The 17483-nt window shown below is 36.5% G+C and overlaps 1 protein-coding gene and 1 pseudogene across 2 annotated transcripts in view; one reads left to right on the top strand and one right to left on the bottom strand.

The window, feature by feature from the left end:
* ZBTB11 (zinc finger and BTB domain containing 11) overlaps positions 1-17483 on the bottom strand; it is a 94608-nt gene that overhangs the window by 6062 nt on the left and 71063 nt on the right. The gene's annotated exons all lie outside the window — the stretch shown is intronic.
* Positions 16347-17006, top strand: LOC143647890 (proteasome activator complex subunit 2 pseudogene; annotated as a pseudogene).

Genomic DNA, 17483 nt, shown 5'->3' with positions numbered 1-17483 from the left:
AGCTTGACTACTGTTTGGCTATAGCTGCAAGGATTCTCAGGTTCCAGCTGCCACAGGCATAGGGAGAATTAAGCTTGTTGAGTGTTTGTCTGGAGGCTGTGCCTTCCCCAAGAGAGGCTTGGGGCCTAGCTCAGGTGGATTCCCTACTTCAAGGAATTCAGACCCAAGGGTCTGGAAAAGTGAAGCAATTAAAGACAGCCTACAACTTCTCCTCTGTCTCCACCATGCCCACAATAGGGAGAGTCTGCTGAAGTTAAAGGTACCGCATCATCTTATGCTGGTGGAACACACAAGCAGAAAAGCACCACATACTGGGCAGGATAGGAAAATGCAGAGTCTAGAGGCTTCACAGGAAAGCTGGGTCACACCCAGCAAAAGAAAATATAGGAAAAAGAATGGAAAAATATGATCAGGGACCCAGGGAATTAAATGACAATATGAAGCACATGAATATATATGCTGTGGGTGTCCCAGAACGAGAAGAGAAGGAAAAAGGAGGAGAAAACTAACGGAGGAAATTATCACTGAAAATTTCCCAATTCTTATGAAAGACTTAATATTACAGATCCAAGAAGTTCAGCATACCCCAAAGAGAATAGATCAAAATAGACATACTCCAAGACACTTACTAATCAGAATGTCAGATGTCAAAGAGAAAGAGAGAATTCTGAAAAGTAGCAAGAGAAAAGCATCACATACAAGGGAAGCACAATAAGTCCATCTGTAGATTTCTCTGCAGAAACCATGGAGGAGAGAAGAGAGTGGTATGATGTATTGGTATGATGTATTTAAGATGCTAAAAGAAAAAAATGTCAATTAAGAATTCTATATCCAAGTGACTAAGTGTATGAATTTTAAAAATGTTTTTCCATGAGGAAGAACAAAGGAATGTCATTACTGCAGTGTGCCGAAAACGGATGGTAATTAATATTTTAAAATTTCAACTTATATGTTGAGACTAAAGCAAAAAAGGTTTATTTGGCACAAAATTGATATTGTGACTAGTGCATTTCCTAATATAACTTATGTAGATAGCTTGGTTGAACACCATTAACTACATGGAACCTTGGGTAGAATATGAGATTTTACCTTGGGTAGGACATGAGATTTTGTTGGTTTGTCCAGAGTGATGCCCCGATGAATCCCAGAGGGATTTGATCAGTGAGTGGAAAAGTGTTTGCACAGTCCCCTTTGGGGAATGGTGAGAACGGGAGAAAATTCAACTTCCCCAAGTTGAATTCTTGATATCCTCAAAAGGAGTGTGGACAACCAAAGCTATAGGCTGAGCCCCCAGTCCTGGGGCTTGTTCAAATGAAATTTAACTCCACAAAGGACAGGTCAAGCCTATGTAAAATTAGGCCTAAGAGTCACCCCCAAGAGAACCTCTTTGTTCTCAGATGTGGCCTCTCTCTCCAGCCAACACAAAAACTTACCACCCTCCCCCTGCCGAGCTGTGTTCCAGTAGCCATGTTTCTTGATTATGACTGTATACTGATACAGCTTTCACAATGTGACTGTGTGATTGTGAAAACCTTGTGTCTGATGCTCCTTTATCTACCTTGTTAACAGATGAGTAGAACACATGGAATAAAAATAAATAATGGGGGAACAAATGTTAAAATAAATTTAGTTTCAAATGCTAGTGATCAATGAAAGGGGTATGGTGTGCATAATTTTTTCTTTCTGTTTTTGTTTTATTTCTTTTTCTGAATAGATGCAAATGTTCCAAGGAATGATAATGATGATGAATATGCAACTATGTGATGATAATGTGAATTACTGATTATGTATGTAAAACAGAATGATCAAAATAGGAATGTTTGCATTTATTTGGTGTTTTTTTTTGCTATTTAAAAAATAAAAAAAATAATAAAATAAAAGAATTCTATATCCAGCATTATCGTCCTTCAAAAATGAGAGGGAAATTAAAACATTTTCAGACAAAACATCACTGAGAGAATTTGTGATCAAGAGACTAGCTTTGTAAGAAATACTAAAGAGAACACTAGAAACAGATAGGAAAAGACAGAAGAGAGAGGTGTGGAGAAGAGTGTAGAAATGAAGACTATTAGTAAAGGTAAAAAAAGGAAAAATTAGATATGACATACAAAATCCAAAAGGCAAAATGGTAGAAGAAAGTACTGCCCATACAGTAATAACACTAAATGTTAATGGATTAAACCCCGCAATCAAAAGACACAGACTGGCAGAAGGGATTAAAAACAGGACCCATCTATATGCTGTCAACAAGAAACGCATCTTAGATCTAAGGATGAACATAGGTTGATAGTGAAAGGTTGGGAAAAGATATTTCATGCAAATAGCAATCAGAAAAGAGCAGGAGTAGATATACTAATACCCAACAAATTAGACTTCACATGTAAAACAATTAAAAGAGACAAAGGACACTATATTAATAAAAGAAACAATGCAACAAGAAGCCATAACAATCATCAATATTTATGCACTGAGTGCTCCAAAATACATGAGGCAAACACTGAAAAAGAAAAAGACACTTCTACCATAATAGTTAGAGACTTCAATTCCCCACTTTCATCAATGCACAGAACATCTAGACAGAGGAGCAATAAAGAAACAGAGAATTCTAACAATATAATAAACAAACAAGACTTAACAGACATTTATAGAATATCACACCCCACAACAGCAGGATACATCTTTTTCTCAAGTGCTCATGGATCATTCTCAAAGATAGACCATATGCTAGGTCACAAAGCAAGTCTCAATGAATTTAAAAAGACTGAAATCATACAAAACACTTTCTCAAATCATAAAGGAATGAAGTTGGAAATCAATAATAGGCAAAGTGCCAGAAAATATGCAAATATATGGAGGCTCAATAACATACTCATAAACAACCAGTGGGTCAAGGAAGAAATTATAAGAGAAAACAGTAAATATCTCAAGGCAAATGAAAATGAAAACACAAAATATCAAAATTTATGGGATGCAGCAAAGGCGGTGGTAAGAGGGAAATTTATTGCCTTAATGCCTGTATCAAAAAAGAAGAAAGAGCAAAAATCGAGAAATTAAATGTCCACTTGGCAAAACTAGAGGGGACAGCAAACTAACCCCAAAGTAAGGAAAAAGAAAGAAAGAATGAAGATTAGAGCAAAAATAAATGAAAGAGAGAATATGAAAACAATTGAGAAAATCAACAAAACCAGAAGTTGGTTCTATGAGAAAATCAGTAAGATTGATGGACACTTAGCAAGGGTGACAAAAAGAAAAAGAGAGATGATGCAAATAAATAAAATCAGAAATGGAAGAAGAGACATAACCACTGACCCCACAGAAATAAAGGAAGTAATGAGAGGATACTATGAACAATTTTATGCTAATAAACTAGACAATGCAGAAGAAATGGACAACTTCCTAGAAAGGCATGAACAACCAACATTGACTCGAGAAGAAATAGATGACCTCAACAAACCAATCACCAGTAAAGAAATCAAATCAGTCATTAAGAAGCTCCTGAAATCATGTTAAAACACTGAATGAAGCTGCATCTGAGCTATAGGTTTTTGTTTGTTTGTTTGTTTGTTTGTTTACTATTATTATTGCTTTTATTTCTTTCCTCTATATTATCTTTTTCTGTTGTGTTGCTAGTTCTTCTAAATCGATGCAAATGTACTAAGAAACGATGATCATGCATCTATGTGATGATGCTGAGAATTGCTGATTGCATGTGTAGAGTGGTGTGATTTCTAAATGTTGGGTTAATTTCTTTTTTTCCGTTAATTAATAAAAAAAAAAAAAAAAAAAAAGAAGCTCCTGAAAAAGAAAAGTCCAGGACCACATGGCTTCACATGTGAATTCTATCAAACATTCAAGAAAGAATTAGTACCAATCCTGCTCAAACTCTTAAAAAAAAACTGAAGAGGAGGGAAAACTACCTAACTTATTCTACAATGCCAACATCACCCTCATACCAAAGCCAGACAAAAATATTACAAGAAAAGAAAACTACAGACCAATATCTCTAATGACTTTAGATACAAAAATCCTCAACAAAATTCTTGCAAATCGAATCCAGGAGCACATTAAAAGAATTATATACCAAGACCATGGAGGATTCATTCCAGGTATGCAAGGATGGTTCAACATAAGAAAATCAATTAATGTAATACATCACGTCAACAAAGCAAAGCAGAAAAACCACATGATCATCTCGATTGATGCAGAAAAGGCACTTGACAAAGTTCAACATCCTTTCTTGTTGAAAACACTTCAAAGGATAAGAATAGAAGGGAATTTCCTCAACATGATAAAGGCAAACTATGAAAAACCCATGGCTAACATCATCCTCAATGGGGAAAAACTGAAAACTTTATCTCTAAGTTCAGGTAGAAGATAAAGATGTCTACTATCACCACTGTTATTCAACATTGTGTTGGAAGTTCTAGCCAGAGCAATTAAACAAGAAAAATAAATACAAGGCATCAAAATTGGAAAGGAGGAAGTAAAACTCTCACTATTACAGATGATATGATACTATATGTCGAAATCCTGAAAAATCCACAGCAAAACTACTAGAGCTAATAAATGAGTACAGCAAAGTGGCAGGTTATAAGACCAACACTCAAAAATCTGTACTGTTTCTATACACTAGTAAGGAACAATCTGAGGGGGAATCAAGAAACTAATTCCATTTACAATTGCAACCAAAAGAATAAAATATTTAGGAATAAATTTAACTAAAGAGACAAAAGACCTATACAAAGAAAACTACAAGAAATTGTTAAAAGAAATCACAGAAGACCTAAATAGATGGAAGGGCATACTGTGTTCATGGACTGGAAGACTAAATATAGTTAAGATGTCAATTCTACCTAAACTGACTTACAGATTCAAAGCAACACCAATCAAAATCCCAACAACTTACTTTTCAGAAACAGAAAAACCAATAACCAAATTTATCTGGAAGGACAGGGTGACCTAATAGCTAAAAGTATTCAGAGAAGAAAAAATGAAGTTGGAGGTCTTATGCTACCTGACTTTAAGGCGTATTATGAAGCAACAGTGGTCAAAATATCATGGTACTGCCATAAAGATAGATACACTGACCAATGGAATCAAATAGAGTGTCAGATATAGATACTCTCATCTATGGACAAATGATTTTTTTTTTTTCGGACAATTGATCTTTAATAAGGCAGTCAAGCCAACTCACCTGGGACAGAATACTCTCTTCAATAAATGGTACCTAGAGAATTGGATATCCATATACAAAAGAATGAAAGAGGACCCATATCTCATACCCTATACAAAAGTTAACTCAAAATGGATCAAAGACCTAAACATTAGGTCTAAGACTATAAAACTGTTAGAAAAAAATGTAGGGAAATATCTTATAAATCTTGTACTTGGAGGTGATTTTACAGACCTTACACCCAAAGCAAGAGCACTCAAGAAATAAATAAATAAATGGAAACTCCTCAAAATTAAACACTTTTGCACGTCAAAGAAGTTCATAAAGTAAAAAGACAGCCTACACAATGGGAGATAATATTTGGAAATGATATATCAGATAAAGGTCGAGTATCCTGAATTTATAAAGAGATTGTTCAACTCAACAACAAAAAGATAGCCAATCCAATTATGAAATGGGCAAAAGACTTGAACAGACACTTCTCAGAAGAGTAATACAAATGGCCAAAAGGTACGTGAAGAGATGCTCAACTTCCCTGGCCATTAGAGAAATGCAAATCAAAACTACAATGAGATATCATCTCACACCCAGCAGAATGGCCATTATCAACAAAACAGAAAATGACAAGTGCTGGAGAGGATGTGGAGAAAGAGGCACACTTATCCACTGCTGGTGGGAATGTCAAATGGTGCAACCGCTGTGGAAGGCAGTTGGCTGTTCCTCAAAAAGTTGAATATAGAATTGCCATATGACACGGCAATATGATTGCTAGGTATCTACTCAAATGACATAAGGGCAAGGACAGAGGCGGACATTTGCACACCAATGTTTATAGCAGCATTATTTACAATTGCCAAGAGATGGAAACAGCCAAAATGTCCATCAACAGACAAGTGGCTAAACAAACTGTGGTATATACATACGATGGAATATTATGCAACTGTAAGAAAGAATAAAGTTATGAAGTATGTAACAACATGGATGGACCTTGAGGACATTATGCTGAGCGAGATTAGCCAAAAACAAAAGGACAAATACTGTATGGTCTCACTGATCCGAACTGACATTAGTGAATATTTCGTTGGTAACAGAGACCATCAGGAGATAGAAATAGGGTAAGATATTGGGTAATTGGACCTGAAGGGATACAGATTGTGAAACAGGACTGAATATAAAAACTCAGAAATGGACAGCACAATACTACCTAACTGTAATACAATTATGTTAAAACACTGAATGAAGCTGCATGTGAGAATGATAGAGGGAGGAGGGCTGGGGGCACAAATGAAATCACAAAGAAAGATAGACGATAAAGATTGAGATGGTATAATTCAGGAATGCTAGAGTGTATAATGATAGTGACTAAATGTACAAATTTAAAAATATTTTTGCATGAGGAAGAATAAAGGAATGTCATTACTGCAGGGTGTTGAAAATAGATGGTAATCAATATTTTAAAGTTTTAACTTACGTGTGAGACTAAAGCAAGAAATGTTTATTTTGACTAGTGCATTTCCTAATATAACTTATGCAGAGCTTAACTGAACACCATTAGTACATGGAACCTTGAGTAGGACATGAGATTTTGTTGGTTTGCTTAGAGTGATGCCGCAATAAATCCGAGTGATTTGAACAGTGCATAAAAAGTATTTGCAAAGTCCCCTTCAGGGAATGTTGAGAATGGGGAGAAATTCAACCTCCCCAAGTTGAATTCTTGATATTCTCACAAGCAGTGCAGACAACCAAAGCTATAGGCTGAGTCCCCAATCTTGGGGCTTGTTCATACGAAACTTAACCCCACAAAGGATAGGTCTAGCCTACTTAAAATTAGGCCTAAGAGTCACCCCCAATAGAGCCTCTCTTGTTGCTCAGATGTGGCCTCTCTCTCCTGCTAACACAACAAGCCAACTCACCACCCTCCTTCTGTCTACATGGGACATGACTCCCAGGGGTGTGGACCTTCCTGGTAATGTGGGACAGAAATCCTAGAATAAGCTGAGACTCAGCATCAAGGGATTGAGAAAAACCCTAGAATGAGCTGAGACTCAGCATCAAGGAATTGAGAAAACCTTCTCGAACAAAAGGGGAAAGAGTGAAATGAGACAAAGTGCCAATGGCTGAGAGATTCCAAACAGAGTCGAGAGGTTATTCTGGAGGTTATTCTTATGCATTAAGTAAATATCACCTTGTTATTCAAGTTGTAATGAGGCTGGAGGGAACTGCCTGAAAGGTTAAGCTGTGTTCCAGTAGCCATGTTTCTTGAAGATGACTGTATAATGATATAGCTTTCACAATGTGACTGTGTGATTGCCAAAACCTTGTGTCTGATGCTCCTTTTATCTACCTTGTCAACAGACGAGTAGAAAATATGTAAAAAAAAATAAACAATAGGGGGAACAAATGTTAAAATAAATTTAGTTTGAAATGCTAGTGATGAATGAAAGGGAGGGGTAAGGGGTGTGGTATGTATAAATTTTTTTTTCTGTTTCGTTTTATTTCTTTTTCTGAATAGATGCAAATGTTCTAAGAAATGATCATGATGATGAATATGCAACTATGTGATGATATCATGAATTATTGCTTATATATGTAGAATGAAATGATCAAAATAGGAATGTTTGCATTTTCTTTGTGGTTTTTGGTATTTAAAAAAAAAATTAAAGAAAAAAAAAGATGCTCAACTTCCTGGCTATTAGGGAAATGCAAATCAAAACCATCAAGAGATATCATCTCACACCCACCAGAATGACCATTATCAATAAAACAGAAAAGGTTACTTCCGGGCCAAGATGGCAGCTTAACAATGTGCACATTTTACTTCGTCCTCCAGAACAACTACTAAATAACCTGACCCAGTACTGAACAGCTCCTGGGGCCATGTGAATGACCGGACACATAGCGTACCCCAATCTGGACCAGAGTCCCCCCAGAACCATGAGTTCCCCAAGCCACGGTGGCCGCCCCTCCCCAACAGGCTGCTTCCCAGAGGGGAAAGAAAAGGGACTTTACCAGCAGCAGGGGCTGAGCCCAACCAAACGCCAATTGTGGAATTAAGAAACAAATTTTGACTACTAAAAATAGGCCCCCAGCTCAGGTGAACCTGGTCAAAGCAGAGGTGGCTCATTTTTGCCCCACACCAAGGGGGCAGGGCTGCCGGAAAAAGAAAAAAAAAAAAAAAAAGAAGGAAACAGATTTTTGTGGCTGTGTTTTTACAAAGACTTGACTGCCTTTGGATATAGCAGCAGGGCTCCTCAGGCTGCAACTGCCCCAGGTACAAGCAGAAACAAACTTGTTTGAGGGCTTGTCTGGAGACTGTGCCTTCCCCAGGGGAGGGGTGAAGCCCAACTCAGGTGGAATCTCTCTCTCAAGGAATTCAGATACCAGGGTTTGGTAATCTGAAGCCATTAAAATCAGCCTACAACCTCTCCTCTGTCTCCACCACGCTCCCAGCCAAAGTTAAAGGTACCGCACAATCTTATGCTGGTGGGACGTGCAGGCAGACAAGCGCCACATACTGGGCAGGATAAGAAAAACAGAGTCCAGAGATTTCGCAGCAAAGTCTTTCAACCTGCTGGGTTTCACCCTCAGGGAAAACCAATGCAGGTGACTCTTTCCTCCTGATAGGAGGCCAGTCGGGTCTGGGAAAATCTGGCTGTGGTCTATAATACCTAAGTAGACCCTCCTAAGTGTGGGGGCAAAAAGACACTATACAACCAGGGCAAGAAACAAGAAAACAAATACTGAAAAATTCTCCTCTGTTAAACAAAACTTAAGCTAGAGGTCCAGATCAAGCTGAATTGAATGTCAAAGAACAGATAGACAACAAATTCATCCAGCAAGAAAACCCTAGGTAAAAAAAGTGCAAGCAATCTCCAGAATAAACTAATTAAGGTCATTAAATGCCTGGACGCCTGTAAATAATAGCAAATCAAATCACACTAGGAAAATTGAAGATATGGCCCGGTGAAAGGAACAAACCAACAATTCAAATGAGATATCGGAGCTGAAACATTTAATTCAGAATATATGAACAGGCATGGAAAACCTCATCAAAAACCAAATCAATGAATTGAGGAAGGATATAAAGAAGGCAAGGAATGAACAAAAAGAAGAAATCGAAAGTCTGAAAAAACAAATCACGGAACTTATGGGAATGAAAGGCACGGTAGAAGAGATGAAAAAAACAATGGAAACCTACAATGGTAGATTTCGAGAGGCAGAACACAGGATTTCTGAACTGGAGGATGAAACATCTGAAATCCAGCAAGAAAAAATATATATAGGGAAAAAATGGAAAAATATGAGCAGGGACTCAGGGAACTGAAAGAGAAAACGAAGCGCACGAATATACATGTTGTGGGTGTCCCAGAAGGAGAAGAGAAGGGAAAAGAAGGGGAAAAACTAATGGAGAAAATTATCACTGAAAATTTCCCAACTCTTATGAAAGACTTAAAATTACAGATCCAAGAAGTGCAGTGTACCCCAAAGCGAATAGATCCAAATAGACGTACTCCAAGACATTTACTAATCAGAATGTCGAGGTCAAAGAGAAAGAGAGAATCTTGAAAGCAGCAAGAGAAAAGCAAACCATCACATACAAGGGAAGCCTAATAAGACTATGCGTAGATCTCTCAGCACAAACCATGGAGGCGAGAAGACAGTGGGATGATATATTTAAATTATTAAAAGAGAAAAACTGCCAACCAAGAATTCTATATCCAGCAACATTGTCCTTCAAAAATGAGGGAGAAATTAAAACATTTTCAGACAAAAAAAATCACTGAGAGAATTTGTGACCAAGAGACCAGCTCTGCAAGAAATACTAAAGGGAGCACTAGAGACAGATACGAAAAGACAGGAGAGAGTGGTGTGGAGAAGAGTGTAGAAAGGAAGACTATGAGTAAACATAAAAAGAAGGAAAATTAGATATGATATATAAAATCCAAAAGGCAAAATGGTAGAAGAAAGTACTACCCACGCAGTTATAACACTAAATGTTAATGGATTAAACTCCCCAATCAAAAGACATAAACTGGCAGAAAGGATTAAAAAACAAGACTCATCTATATGCTGTGTCTACTCAAAGGACATGAAAGCAAGGACAAATAAAAGACATTTGCACACCAATGTTTATAGCAGCATTATTAGCAATTGCCAAGAGATGGAAACAGCCAAAATGTCCATCAACGGATGGGTGGCTAAACAAACTGTGGCATATACATACGATGGAATATTATGCAGCTGTAAGACTGAATAAAGTTATGAAGTATGTAACAACATGGATGGACCTTGAGGACATTATGCTGAGTGTGACTGGCCAAAAACAGAAGGACAAATACTGTATGGTCTCACTGATATGAACTGACATTAGTGAATAAACTTGGAATATTTCATTGGTAACAGAGACCATCAGGACATAGAATTAGGGTAAGATATTGGGTTACTGGAACTGAAGGGACACAGATTGTGCAACAGGACTGAATATAAAAACTCAGAAATGGACAGCACAACACTACCTAACTGTAATACAATTATGTTAAAACACTAAATGAAGTTGAATGTGAGAATGATAGAGGGAGGAAGGCTGGGGGCATAAATGAAATCACAAAGAAAGATAGACGATAAAGACTGAGATGGTATAAGCTAGGAATGCCTAGTGTGTATAATGATAATGACTAAATGTATAAATTTTAAAATGTTTTTGCATGAGGAAGAACAAAGGAATGTCATTACTGCAGTGTGCTTAAAATAGATGGTAATTAATATTTTAAAATTTTAACTTATGTGTGAGACTAAATCAAATAATGTTTATTTGGTACAAAATTTATAGTTTGACTAGTGCATCTCCTAATATAACTTATGTAGATAGTTGGTTGAACAACGTAAGTACATGGAACCTTGGGTAGAACATTAGATTTTATTGGTTTGTCCAGAGTGATGCCCTGATGAATTCCAGAGTGATTTGATCAGTGAATGGAAAACCATTTGCAAAGTCCCCTTCGGGGAATGGTGAGAACGGGGAGAAATTCAACCTCCCCAAGTTGAATTCTTGATATTCTCACAAGCAGTGCGGACAACCAAAGCTATAGGCTGAGCCCCCAGTCTTGGGGTTTGTTCACATGAAACTTAACCCCACAAAGGATAGGTCTAGCCTACTTAAAATTAGGCCTAAGAGTCACCCCCAAGAGAACCTCTTTTGTTGCTCAGATGTGGCCTCTCTCTCCAGCCAATACAACAAGCAAACTCACCACTCTTCCCCTCTCTACGTGGGACATGACTCCCAGAGGTGTGGACCTTCCTGGTAATGTGGGACAGAAATTCTAGAATGAGCTGAGACTCAGCATCAAGGGATTGAGAAAAATGCTAGAATGAACTGAGACCCAGCATCAAGGGATTGAGAAAACCTTCTCGACCAAAAGGGGGAAGAGTGAAATGAGACAAAGTGTCAATGGCTGAGAGATTCCAAACAGAGTCGAGAGGTTATCCTGGAGGTTATTCTTACGCACTAAGTAGATATCACCTTGTTATCCAAGATGTAATGGAGAGGCTGGAGGGAATTGCCTGAAAATGTTAAGCTGCGTTCCAGTAGCCATGTTTCTTGATGTTGATTATATAATGATATAGCTTTCACAATGTGACTGTGTGATTGTGAAAACCATGTATCTGATGCTCCTTTTATCTACCTTGTCAACAGTATGTTGACAAGTATATGTTCAACGAGTAGAACATATGTAATAAAAATAAAAAATAGGGGGAACAAATTTTAAAATAAATTCAGTTTGAAATGTTAGTGATCAATGAAAGGGAGGGGTAAGAGGTATGGTATGTAAAATTTTTTTCTTCTTTTTCTGTTTTTGTTTTATTTTTCTGTTACCTTTTTATTTCTTTTTCTGAATTGATGCAAATGTTCTAAGAAGTGATCATGATGATGAATATGCAACTATGTGATGATATTGTGAATTACTGATTACATATGTAGAACTGAATGAGCATATATTAAGATGTTTGCGTTTCTTGTAATTTTTTTAATTAATAAAAGATTATAAAAAAATATAAAACAGAAAACAATAAGTGCTGGAGAAGATGTGGAGAAAGAGGCACACTTATCCAGTGTTGATGGGAATGTCAAATGGTACAACTGCTGTGGAAGGTAGTTTGGTGGGTCCTCAAGAAGCTAAGTATAGAATTGCCATATGACCCGGCAATACCATTGCTAGGTATCTACTCATAGGACATGAGGGCAAGGACACAAACGGACATTTGCACACCAATGTTTATAGCAGCAGTATTTACAACTGCCAAGGGTTGGAAACAGCCAAAACGTCCATCAACAGATGAGTGGCTAAACAAGCTCTGGTATATTCATCAATGGAATATTATGCAGCTGTAAGACAGAATAAAGTTATGAAGTATGTAACAACATGGATGGACCTTGAGGACATTATGTTGAGTGAGATTAGTCAGGAACAATAGGACAAATACTGTATGGTTTCACTGAACACTAATGTATATTATGGACTATGGTTGTTAATATAATTATAAAAATATTGTTTCATCGGTTATAACAAAGGAACCACAGTAATACAGTGTTAATAACAGGAAAACTACATGTGTGTTAGGGGCGGTGGTATATGGGAACTCTGTTTTAGGCACAATTTTTCTGAAAACCTACAAAATCTCTAATAAAAAGTAAAAAAAGGAAAGAAAAAAATGGAGTTTTCCACTTTAAGGTACATATCCAAAAGAATTGAAAGCAGGTACTCAGACACCTGACACCAGTGTTCATAGAAGCATTATTCACAATAGCTAAAAGTGGAAACAACCCAAATGTCCATGAACTTATGAATGGATAAACAAAATGTGGCATACATACAATGGAAGTTGATACATGCTACAATATGGATATGGCCCTTGAAAACATTATCCTAAGTGAAATAAGCCAGACACAAAAGGACAGATACTATGTTTCCATTTATATGAACTTCCTAGAAGAGGCAAATTCATATAGAATGAAAATAGAATAGCGATTACAAGAGGCTGACAGGAGAGGGAGTGGAAAATTATTGCTTAATGAGTAAAGAGTCGCTGTGATGATAAAAATAATCTGGAAATAGTGGTGAAAGTTATGCAACACTGTTAATGCACTTCAGGTCACTGAATTGTACACCTGAAACAGGTCAAAATGATTTTATGTTATGTATATTTTATCACAAAACACATGAGTATGTGTATATACATATGTAAAAAAAGATAACAGAGAAATTAAGACATTTCCAGGTAAGCAAAAACTGAAACATTTTGTTGCTAGTAGCCCTGCCCGCCAAGATATCCTAAAGGAAGTCCTTCAGACTGAAATAAAAGGATACTAGAGGGTAACATGAGCCAAATAAACAAAATAAATAACAGCAGTAAATGTAATTTTTTAGATAAATAAAATAATAACGTATTTGATTTGTAACTCCTCTTTCTTTCTCCTATATAACTTAAAAGAGAACTAAAAAGAGGAGCAGCCTCTCCAGAACATCAACCCATTCCATCCCCCTATCCCATATTAGCAACAGCCCCTGCCAACATGAAAAAGATAAATTAATGGACATAGCTCAAATACCCCTAAAGAGCGGGAGAAGGATCAAAGGTGATACAGAGAAGGTAGGGTTCAACAAATAAGTGTGATTGCTGAATCACTGTACTGATAGGTATTTTTACTCTCCGTTGTCTGGGAGCAGCTAGTAGTAAAAACCTAAAAATGTGAATTACAACCCATATCAAACTCTGAAATCTGTTCTACAGCTAATTGTTGAGATGTGCTTTGAAAATTACTGCTTTTCTGTATACACGCTATTTTCAAAAAAAAAAAGTCAATTGTGATGATAAACGCACAGCTATATGATGAAAAAAATTAAAACAAAAACATTATCCTTCTAAGTTTCATCCATGTTGATGTTTGTAACTCTAGTTCACTCATTTTTACCTCTGCACAGTATTCCATGGTGTGAATTTACCTCTATTTATTCTCCTTTTGTTGGTCACTTGTTTCCTTTTTTTTTTTTTTGCTATTAAAACTAATTTTGCAGTTAAAACAAGACAACTAAATAAACAATAATTTTACATCTATGTGACAGATGCACAATGTATAAAGATATGATATATGACAATAATATAAAGGGAGGGTGGAGCTATATTGATAGGAGGAAAGATTTTAGATTCTTTTAAAACAAAGTTAGTATTAATTCAAACTAGATTGTCAGAAATTAAGATGTAATTGTAAGACCCAGGGCAACAACTAATAAATAACTAAAAGAAATGATAAGGGAGTCAAAATTAGTAGAAAATATCTATTCAACGGAAAAGAAGGCAGTAGTGGAGGAACTGAGGATCAAAAAAGATACAAGCCATACAGAAATCAAATAGCAAAATGGTAGTAGTCCATCCCTATCAGCATTTCATCAAATATGTCTGGATTAAGCTATTAAAATAAGAGACAACCAACAATGCCATCCTGACCAAATGGGGGAAAAGTTTAAAAAATATGGTATTAAGACAACAGAAAAAGAAATAAAATGATAATATAGAGAAAAAAATAAAAATAAAAAATACAAAAAATATATTTAAAAAAACAAAAAAACCTATAGCTCAGATGCAGCTTCATTCAGTGTTTTAACATAATTACATTACAATTAGGTAGTATTGTGCTGTCCATTTTTCAGTTTTTGTATCCAGTCCTGCTGCAGCACAGTCTGTATCCCTTCAGCTCCAATTACCCATTATCTTACCCTATTTCTAACTCTTGATGGTCTCTGTTACCAATGACATATTCCAAGTTTATTTTCTAATGTCTTGCTATTTCTTTTTCTAAATCAATGCAAATATACTAAGAAATGATGATCATACATCTATGTGATGATATTAAGAATTACTGATTGCATATGTAGAATGGAATGATTTCTAAATGTTGTGTTAGTTAATTTTTTTTAATTAATAAAAAAACTATATGATGCAGTATTTTAGATGGTAATAGTTGTGAGACCACTTTTTACATATATGTTAATTTTGTGGACTATTAAAATATTGACTAGTTGTGAAAAAAAAAAATGTCATGTCTCAAAAGTTCTGGACTTATAAGGCAAGCAGATGGGATCAGCCAAACTCTGATGACTCAAAAATGTGGATGTCAAAGATGTGGGTGGAGGCTTTGGAGAACATTATTTCACTAATATAAGCATGGAACAAGAGAAAATGTCCCTAAAAAAAATATATATATATATGGTATTAGCAGCTGAGAAAGTTCAACTAGAGTTGAGAGGCTACAATGGAGGTCACTCTTTTGTATGCTTCAGTTAGACATTGCTACGTATCATAACTTGCCAAACCCCAACCAAAACCATTCCTGCCAATCCAAAAGAACACCCAGGGCATTATAGAAGAGTCTACAAAGATTCCATGCACTAGCGTAACTTTCTAAAACCTACAACCTCCAGATGGGTCTCTGGACCAGGTAAGTCCAGAAATGCAGAGGGACCAGGCTTTCCACAACACTGACTACTTCCATCCCCGATCCCAAATTATCAACAGCACCTTCCAACATGAAATAAAATGGGCACAGCCCTAATAACCCTAAAGAGTGGGAGAAAGATCAAAGGCGATGGAATTATACAGAGAAGGTTGGGTTTAACAAATGAGTATGAGTGCTTAACCACTATACTGATGTTTCTTTTAGTCAGTACCTTAGTGCAACTAGAAATAAAACCTAAAATTGTGGAACTGTAACCCATACCAAACTCTGAAATCTGTTCTACAACTTACTGTTGCGAAGTACTTTGAAATTTATTGCTTTTGTCATTTAAAGAGAAGGAGGAATATAAAAATAGAGAAGATAGGAATTAATAAATGAGCATGACTGCTCAATCATTATAATGATATTTCTGTTGGTCTCCAGTGTCTAGGAGCAGCTAGAAGAAAAAATGAAAAATCGTGGAACTGTAACCCATACAAAACTTTAAAATCTGTTCTATAAACCACCTGCTGAAATGTACTTGGAAATTTATTGTTTTGTTTATATGTTATATTTTACAATAAAAAAAACTTCATGGCATTTGCAAATTGAATAATCAAAAATGAATGAATAAATAAATAAACAGAAGACAGAAACCCAAGACCTAGCAACTTGAGCAGCATGGCTAAGCATTATGGAGTGTGACTGAGCCGAAAGGCCCACAGACAGGTGGATGTCTTCAGGTAGCCAGGAGGCGGACATTCTGTACATTCTTTGCCACAGAAAATCACATACTTGAATCAGCTCCTGAAAGATGAGTCCTTCAATGTGGCTGACCTGACCTTCCTCCCTGCACCACTGGACATTCCCAACCCACGTAAGGATGATGAGATGGAAGCAGAAGAAAGAAAGAAGTTCCTAAGTGTGGCTTTCTCTCTGGGAATGAGAAGGTCCCAGCCCTCATCTGGAATCTCAAAGAGAAGTGCATCTGGAGATTGCATGGATTCAGCACCTGATTCTTAAGATTGAAGGTGGGAATGATTTTGGGATAGCAATCCAGGAGAAACTGCTGCAGAGGATGAATGTGGTCAAGATGAAAGCAGAAGCCTTCCAGACACCGTCTTCAAGTTCTTCTCAGGACATGGGGATGCTATGGCTAAGACCTCCAAGGAGACCCATGTGATGGATTACCAGGCCCTGGTGAGATAAAGCAGCCCATGAGATCTCAGGGCCATGGTGCTAGAACTGAGGTCGTTCTATGCTGAGCTTTATCATATCATCAGCAGCAACCTGGAGAAAACTGTTAACCCAGAGTGTGAGAAGTAGCCATCTGTGTACTGAGAAGGGAAATTAATGACTTATTATTCTGTGTAAAAATAAATAAATGAAAAATAAAGACAAAAATCAAAAGACAGAGATTAGTATAGAATGGATTTTTTTGTTTAAGTAATCCAACCATATACTCTCTAAAATAACTCACTTTTCATTTATAAACACAAAGAGGTTAAAAGTGAAAGGATGGAAAAAGACATGCCATGCAAACAGTAACCAAGAGACCTTAAGAAGCCGTAATAATAATGTAAGACAAAACAACTCCTAGGTATATACCTAAGAGAAATGAAAACTTACACTCACACAAAAACTTGTACACAAATGTTCATAGGAGCATTGTAACCAAAGAGTGAAAAGTACCCAAATGTACCATCAACTGATGAACAGACAAATAAAATGTTGTATACATTCATACACTGGAGCTGAAAATGAAACACTGATACATGCTACCACATGGATGTACCTTGAAAACATCAGTTTAAGTGA

This window comes from Tamandua tetradactyla, chromosome 10 (assembly GCF_023851605.1).
Source record: "Tamandua tetradactyla isolate mTamTet1 chromosome 10, mTamTet1.pri, whole genome shotgun sequence".
In the NCBI taxonomy this organism is placed as follows: Eukaryota; Metazoa; Chordata; class Mammalia; order Pilosa; family Myrmecophagidae; genus Tamandua; species Tamandua tetradactyla.
This window is presented reverse-complemented; position numbering and strand designations above follow the sequence as displayed.